The sequence below is a fragment of the Panthera tigris genome, chromosome A2 (assembly GCF_018350195.1).
Source record: "Panthera tigris isolate Pti1 chromosome A2, P.tigris_Pti1_mat1.1, whole genome shotgun sequence".
NCBI classification, from domain to species: Eukaryota; Metazoa; Chordata; class Mammalia; order Carnivora; family Felidae; genus Panthera; species Panthera tigris.
In genome coordinates, this window is record NC_056661.1 from 143,428,754 (window position 1) to 143,436,973 (window position 8,220).

Sequence of the window (8,220 nt, forward strand, 5' to 3'; positions counted from 1 at the left end):
CACGACGAAAATCGTTTTCTTTCCGAGATTCAATCATACTCTCCCTTTCCCTATCTGCCTCTCGAGCACGTCTGAGCATAACTGGATGATGCCTCAAAACCTGTATGGTTTAAATCCAAGGGCTCCCCACCCTGGGACCCCCATCCGCAGTCCCCGAGTAGAGGCTGGAGCCCTCAGCAGGTTCCCTTGCTCCCGAGCTCCTGAGAAAACTCCTGATGGGTGAGAACCCCAAGCTCCTCAAGCATTCGCAAGGGGCCTTCCCACCCCGCTCTCCTGGCGGTGCTTGGTAGTGGGCAGAGCAGGGATTACTTCTCCATCTTCCAGAAGCAGAAGTGCATTCCACCCAGCAGCGCCTTTACCCACCATCCTCTTCGGCTGCTACAGTCCTTCCATATCCCTTCCCTTGACCTGTAAACTCCTAACCAATATGGGTAAATACCTGCGCCTCTCTGCTCTCCCCTCCGCCCTTCCCCACAGCCCCCTCAGCTCTCTGTGGGCTCCGAAGTTTCCTTCCCCTCAGGTGGCTCGCCTCGGGGAGGTCCACTCTTCCCCAAAGCCCAGCTGGCATTCGGATCTGCTCGCTCCCTGTTTCTTCCCCCATCTAAAATGGTTTTTTATTGTTTGCTGGACGTTACGGATGAGATGCTGTAGGTGGCCTAGTTTGTGTTTTCTTCCTTTAAAGAGTGTTGAGTTTTGTCCTAGTGGACATTATAGATGGATCCTCTTGGTCCTACCAGGCTGGTACTTTTCTTTCCCGTGGTTTTTTTTTTTTTTTTTTTTTGGGGGGGGGGCTTTTGTCTTAGAGTATGGCATGCTTGTTAGCCCTAAGGTGGTCCCTTTCTGGAATCACACCCGAATGATCAAGTACTTCCTGAGATCTCTCTGGTTTTTGCTGGACTGGAACCCCGTGCATAAGCCCTGCAGGACCCATAGTAGCTCAGGACAGCAGCCACCCTGCTGGGCTTTGTGGAGTCCCGCCCTGTGCAGAGCAGCCCAGTCCTCAACCGAGCTCCGTGGGGAGCCCCCGTAGATGCCACGCTCTCTGTCCAGGACCCTCTCTATGTGTCGTTTTCCTCTGCTAAGGCTTCCATAACAAAGTACCACAGGCTGGCTTGACAGAAAGTTACTGCTTACAGTTATGGAGACTGGAAATACCAGAGCAAGGTGTCTCTGTGTATCCAAATTTCCTCTTCCTTCTTTTTTTTTTTTTTTAACTGCTTAACTGCTTATCTATTTTTGAGAGAGAGAGAGAGCACAAGTTGGGGAGGGGCAGAGAGAGAGGGAGACACAGAATCCGAAGCAGGCTCCAGCCTCTGAGCCGTCAGCACCGAGCCCGACGCGGGGCTCGAACTCACAAACCGTGAGATTCGGACCTGAGCCGAAGTTGGACGCTTAACCGCCTGAGCCACCCGGGCGCCCCTCATGTATGCCTTTTCTGTCAATAAGGACAGTCCTGTGCTGCCTGTCACCCAGTGACTGAAAGCAGTGACTTCATGTGTTTCATTGTTGAATTCAGGAGGGTAAGTCCAGTCCTAGGGACTCCCTCGTGCTGCCAGCGGAAGTCCAAGGCCAGCTTTCCCCCTTCTGTGCCCCAGGTCAGGGGTCAGCATTACTCTCCACGCCAAACACTTCCCTCACCCACACCTGTGAGGGTCCGGTCTTCTTTCCCTCACACCACAGTCAGGCTGTGGCTGTCAGCAGATGGCAAGTGAACTTTGGCCTTGCTGGCTCCAAGTGTCCCTCCCAGTGCTGCCCTGGTCTGCTCACCCTGTAGACCTGAGATGGGGACCAGGTGGCAAATACCTTCCCTTTCATTTTCCTCACTGCCTTTTCCTCCCTTGCCTTTATTTGCTGCCTGAGGAAGAAGAAAATCAAATTCCCACGGGAGGTAGTCTTGATAGGGAGACAGGCAGAGGAAAAGAGAGGTGAGGACAGAAGGGGGAAGACAAAGGCCTAGAGATCTTCCACCAGAAGGCAAGTGAGGTGGGGGGGAGGAGGGAAAGGAAGCGAGGGAGGGGGACAGGGGACCAGGGCAGTGGCTGGCTTTTCTTCAGGGCTTCACATGGGCCTATGCTTTGGGTCCCGAGTCTGGGTATGACCTCAGGAGAGTAAGAAACACAATCCAGCCTCCCAGGCAGCATAGGGGCCTGGGGTCCCAGCTCACTAATAGTAGAGAAGACCCAAAGGCAGGTTTATTCCCTGACCGTGGGTGGAGAGGGGTCGGCAGTAATTTTCCAGGGCCTGACATACTCTTGTTCGGCAACCGCCCACTGCCGAGTCAAGAACCGCAGCCCAGGAGGCTGTGCTGGTCACCAGAAGACTTCCTGGCAGCCTGGAAGGAGATCACAGTGTGGTGACGGGGTCCGGAGCCAGAGGGAGGGGATGGGCCCTCCCTCTTCCGGAAGCAGGCCTCCTCCCTCAGGAGCCGGAAAACTGGCCTGAGCTTCTGTTCCCATTTCCCTGCCTCCAGATTCCCTCCAGACCAGCTTTTCTACTTGCTGACCACCAGCTCCCAGTTACTTGGACACATCAGCGCCCTCAGTTCCGAGCCCCAGTCCATCTCCAAGGGCCTCTCCAGGCAGGCCGATTAGCACAACTTCCCGGACCCCTCCTCGGGAGCCGCATATCCCCACCTGTGCCATTTTATGTTGCTCCCGCTAAGTTCGGAGGGCGATGCTCCCGGGCCTGGTCTCCACCTGGAAATGCGAAGGAGAGGGATCTCTTTGCACACGTGGACATCTGACCTTTGGAGAAACGTTCTTTCTCCTTGTGGTCAGATCCTGGAGAGCCCCGGTGTGAAGGCTTTCAGATTTTGAGGCCCTGTCCTCAGGGTCCAGGTTCCCGGAGACAGAATTCAGATGGGTAGAGTGGGTGTAGGAGGTTGCATTTCTATTAGCATCAGAAAGAAACAAATCAGGAAACTCTAAGATTATTTATAGAGTGAAATTCTATAAACTGCAGCACCTCAATTCATGCACTATTCAGGGTATACAATAGTTATTTTTATCTAAATTATTTCCTGAATGAGAATAAGACTCAGATGTTAAACAACTGTTACTCTATTTAGTTTCATTTTATGGTTAATGAAACTATGAGGACAATAAGAACTTACAATCGACCAGAAAATATTATTACTGCGCTGATAAAAAAAAGAATGGTCCATAAATTAATGAGTAAAACTTGAATAAGAAATATTTCTATTCTAACATGAGAGAGGAAAATGTGAATATTAAAGGGGGAGAATGACAAGGGGCAGCTCGTTACCAAGCAGGTGACAAATCAAGAAGTATGAAGCTAAGGGGCGCTGGGGGGGGCTCAGTCGGTTGAGTGTCTGACTCTTGATTTCAGCTCAGGTCAGGATCACAGGGTCGTGGGATCAAGCCCCACATCAGGGTCCACACTCAGCATGGAGCCTGCTTAAGATTCTCTCTCTCTCTCTCTCTCTCTCCCTCTGCCCCTCTCCCCCACTCATGCTCTCTCTCTCTCTCTCTCTCTTCAAAATAAAAAAATAAATAAAATTAAAATAAAAAATAGAAATATGAAGATAAAATGAAACAAGACATATGAAAGGTGGTTCAGCAGGTGAGGAAGTCACAATGTAAAAATGCCTCACGTTTAGCCGGAGTTCTTGGCGTGGGTATAGATCGGATGCGTATGTGAGGATGCCATCTCCTGGAACTCTCTGGGAAGCGGGGGTCATCTGGGGTGGTGACAGCTGTCGCAGAAAAACACAGCCCTCCCTCCCTCCCTCGTTCCTTCCTTGCTCTATTCCATCAACGCTGACTGTGGGTGCTGGGCATACAACAGCCAACAAGACAGACAAGACGTCTGTCCTCAGGGGTTTACAGTCCAGTGGGACAGGCAGACATTAAGCAAGCAAACAACAAATCACGCTCATAAATATATATTTACAAAAGGACATGAAGTGCTGGGAAGAAGTTCGGGGTGCTATGCAACAGACCCCACAGTGGATTTCACTTGGGGGCTCGGGGAAGGTCGGTTAGAGGGAGAGATAACGAGGCTCCGCGCTGCAGGCTGAGCCAGGGGTCCTCCAGGCGGAGCAGCAGGGCGGGCGCTCCCGGCAGAGGGGACAGACAAGGGCAAGTTCCCGAGGCAAGCTCGGCGGTTCAAGGAGCTGGAAGAAAGCCAGTGTGGCGAGAGGGACAGACTGATGCAGGGGGAGCCCTGGGGGCTAGGGAGGGGCAGGTGATGGAGTTTTAACGGGTGGTAAGAAACCACTTAAGGATATTTTTTCAGCAGGGGAGGGACTTGAGATTTACATTTAAATAAGATTACTGTGGCTGCGGAGAGGCGAGTGGGTGTGGAGTGCGTAGGTGGGAGGCTACTGTGGTCCACAAGGTCATGGGGGCAGGGGCGGCTCTAGGGCTGGGGCAGCAAGTGGGTGGATTCAAAATGCATTTCGCAGTTTGAAATTGAGACCTAGTTGAAATGAGGGGTGAGGAAGTGGAGGTGCCTGCGTGAGGATCCCCTGTGTGTCTGAAACTCTCCTGTTTTACAGTTAAGGGGCGCTAGTGCTGACCTCTGAGAGGGGCGCAGTGACACTCCCACAGCCAACCTGTCATATGGGAAGACCCCGCCCTACCCCAGGGCACTGTGCTGCCTCCCCCGCCCCCTCCCTGGGCCGGACGCCCCTCCTGTCCTCGGAGCTGCCAGGCAAGGTTGCACTCCTGCTGACCCCCTCGGCCCAGCCAGGGCTGCGGGACCAGTGTCCTGGCGGCCTCCACACACCAAACTAGAGCATGCGGGAGGTGTCTGCATGCACCCCTCCCTTCCCCCCACTTTGTTTCTCCTCTCTGGGTGTCCTCCAGCTTCTATTTCCGCCTCCCTCTGTCCCTTCTGCCCTTCACATATCATGGTCACTGTCAACTCGTACACCTTGAGAGCCGAAGGTGACCCTGAATGTGGTGGGGCTTCCACACCTGTTTATTAAATCGGACCGTGTGTTATAAGTGATCCAACCACCTCGCATTCTCTGTTGGCCCCTCCGTCCTCGCGGCTGGGACCCCTCTCCCAGCCTCCCAGACAACCTATTACGTTGTCATGAATCTGCTGCCTCAGTACCCCACCTTTCGGGTCAGGTCCCCATTATCTCTCAGCAGAATTGTTGTAAAGCCTCTGACTACCCCCCCCCCCCCCCCGTGCCTCCCCCTGCTCCATCATTTCGCAGATTTTTTTCTACTCAGAACCTCAGGGGCTGCCCACAGCCTGCTGGAGCATTGCCAGCTCCTCAGCCTGAAGACAACTTTTGGCCTTTTTCCCCAGCGCTGCTCCCACAAGGCCTCTGTGATGAAGCCTCCCAGGCTCCTTGTCCTCACCCCCACCCAGCCCGGGCACCCCCGCCGCCCTGGAACCCTCCCCAGGCACCCATCAATGCCTGCCTTGCCCAACACTGTCTGCGCCGGTGCCCTTGGCAGAGGTGTCCCAGGAAGGAGATGGGGCTCCCAGGGAGGCCGATGAGCTCGGTGCAGGCTGAGTTTTGTTTGAGGGACTCAGGGCATCCAGGAGGCCACATCTGTATTTCCTTTCTGGGCTGGGAGCTCCCAGAGGGCAGAGTCCACGGTTGGCTCAGGTTGGCTCATCCCTGCACGCACTCAGTTGACATCTGCCAAGTAAACAAGTGAGGGGCAAATCAATGGCCCGAGGCCTGTGCTGGGGGATTCAGGAAAGGGATTGAGGAATCTGAGCGAAGGGTCGGTCCTGTCTGGGCAGTGTGCCAGGCAGAGGGGCCAGGAGGACAGCAGGAGCTCCAGCCTCCCCACCCCCACCCTGCTGGTGGGTGTCACCCTCTCCCTTCAGCAGGAGAGAGGCCCAAGCAAAGCATTTCAGAGGAGCTGGTCCAACAGCCTGCATGACACAAGCAGAAGCAGGAGCGAGAAGCCGAAGCTCTCTTCCTCTGAGCCATCTCATTCTTCATGCTCTCCAGATCCAAACAGGGACCCTGGGAAGGTGAGAATCTCAGCAACGTACACAGCTTATTGCCAGAGGGGTGAGGCGCCGGGATCAGAATTGCTCGGCCAGTCTTGGTGTTGGGGGTCGGCGTGCACGCTCAGAGACACTTTTGGAGGCAGAGCCTGGGACTGACTGGAAATGGGGCGCACGGTGGGGAGGCACAGTTGCCTCGGACGAGCTCACTTAGGGCTGAGTGTAGAGGGAGAGCAGAGACACAGGGCTGCCCGCCAGGCCCCCAGGATGCTCTGGAACTGGGGGGGGGGGGGGGCAGAGAGATGAGGAGCGGTCAACACTCCGGATGCGACCAGAAAGGAGCGGCCAGTGGGGCAGTAGGTGCAGGGAGGGCGTTCCTGGAGCCCAGGAAGAAGGTGTTTCCAGGAGGACAGAGTGACCGACTGTGTCCAAGGCTGTCTGTAGGTCAGTGAGATGAGCTCTGAGAATCAACCACAGGGCCTAGCAGTGTGGACATCACGTGACCTTGACAGGCGTGGTCTGGGGACAAAAGTGATTGCAGGGGGTTCAGGAGAGAGTGCAGGGTTGGGGGGGGGCGGTAGAGTAGCAAATACACTCTGAGGAGTTTTGCCTTCAAGGTGGGCAGTAGCTAGAGCTCTCCAACTGTGCAGCCACGGGAGGGCTGTTGTAGGGTGGCGATACCTGGGAGGGGAGCACTGACCATCCAGTAGGGAGCAGGTGATAGCCCGCTGACATCCATGGGGTGGTCCGAGGGGCGGGATTCAGGGGTAGGGGAGCGGTGAGTCTTAGGCAGGAGCAGGTGGCTCACCAAAGATCAGAAGGGGAGGAGGTCAAGGGTCACGGGTGGGGGCAGGTGGAAGCAGGTAGAAAGATTTGGTAGCAGGAGCATGAGACGTTTCCATTTGACCCAGACACAGGGTGTTAGGCCCACTTTAGAGGTGAGGAAACTGAGGTACAGAGCTTGCCCTGAGACTGGAAGGCAGCAGAAACTGCTCTAGTGGGAGGAGGGGAGAGACTGGGAAGGAAGGGATGGAAGGGACCATCACAGTGGTCTAGCCGGGCTGTATCCTGGAGGCAAAGGGCAGAAAGAGCTGCATGGGCTTTAAGGTCAGAGGGTCCAGTTGAAGCTGGGTCTCAGCCACTCACTAGCTGCAGTTAAACAGGTCAGTCTCAGCTCCCTCCCCTGGAAGGGGGTGTTACCTGCATCTACTTCCTCAGGTCACCGTGAGAAACAAGGGAGCAGCACCGAGCTGGCTTCTAGTGAGCCCTGCACGCACGAATGGAAGTGCCTTAAACGCAGGCGTCAGCGGAGCCTTGGAGGAGGGGGCCTTCAGTGATGCCAAAGACCGAGCACCCTAGGATGCGGTGGGCGGTGGGCAGCCGGCGGAGGAGCCCTGTGCAAGTGGGGAGGGCCTGGGCTTACTCCCTGTGGGCCTGCGTGTGGTCCGGTCACCAAGGCCTGCGTGGTTCCGCTCCAACCCACCAAGTGTGCCTCCCCGACCTCAGTGTTGTCCTCTTGCTGGTTCTGGCACAGGCTGCAGCTGGGGAAGTGGGGCAGGAGGGGCAGGAGGGAGTGGAGTCCCCAGAGAGATCCCGAGGGAACCCTGCAGGGAGAGGGGCAGAGCCGGAGGGCCCCCCCGGAGAAGCCCAAGCTCAAAGCTGGCTAGGGGGGGCGTCTTCTCCCCATATGAAGACCCCCGAAGCAGACAGCTGGCCCTGTCCTTGAGATGTAGCTGCCTGCCACCTGGAGTCACCGCCGGGTCTGGATTCCCCCGGCCAGTGGCTCAGCAGCGAGGAAGGGGAGGCCTGCTCCCTGGGCAGGAAAGAGCCTCCTTCTCTTCCTCCTGAGAGCCAGCTCAAGTCCCAGCCTCTCTGAAGCTCAGGCCTACCCGTGCAGCAGCAGCATGGATACCTGTCCAGGTAGGACACTCTCAGAGCCTTGGCCGTGCAGTGCTCTCCCCTACAGACTGCCCTGTGGCCACATGCTCTCATGGCCACAGGCTCTCATCTATGGCCACCGGTCTCACGTTTTGGTCTCTCTCCTGGACCAGCCTGCAGAGCGGGCCCGGTGTCTCCAGGTGGCCTCTGTTTACAAGCCTGGGTTGGAAGTCTGGGAAGGCATGAGGCCCACTTTCTCTGGCAGGACCCAATGCCTCCTTGGCTCCTTCAGGAAAAGCCCAGCACAAACCATCCCATCCTGAGCTCTGCAGTGGACCCACGGGCAAAGCCACCCATTCTGTGGACCTACAAGGTTCAATGTGCTAGGACTTCCTCCAC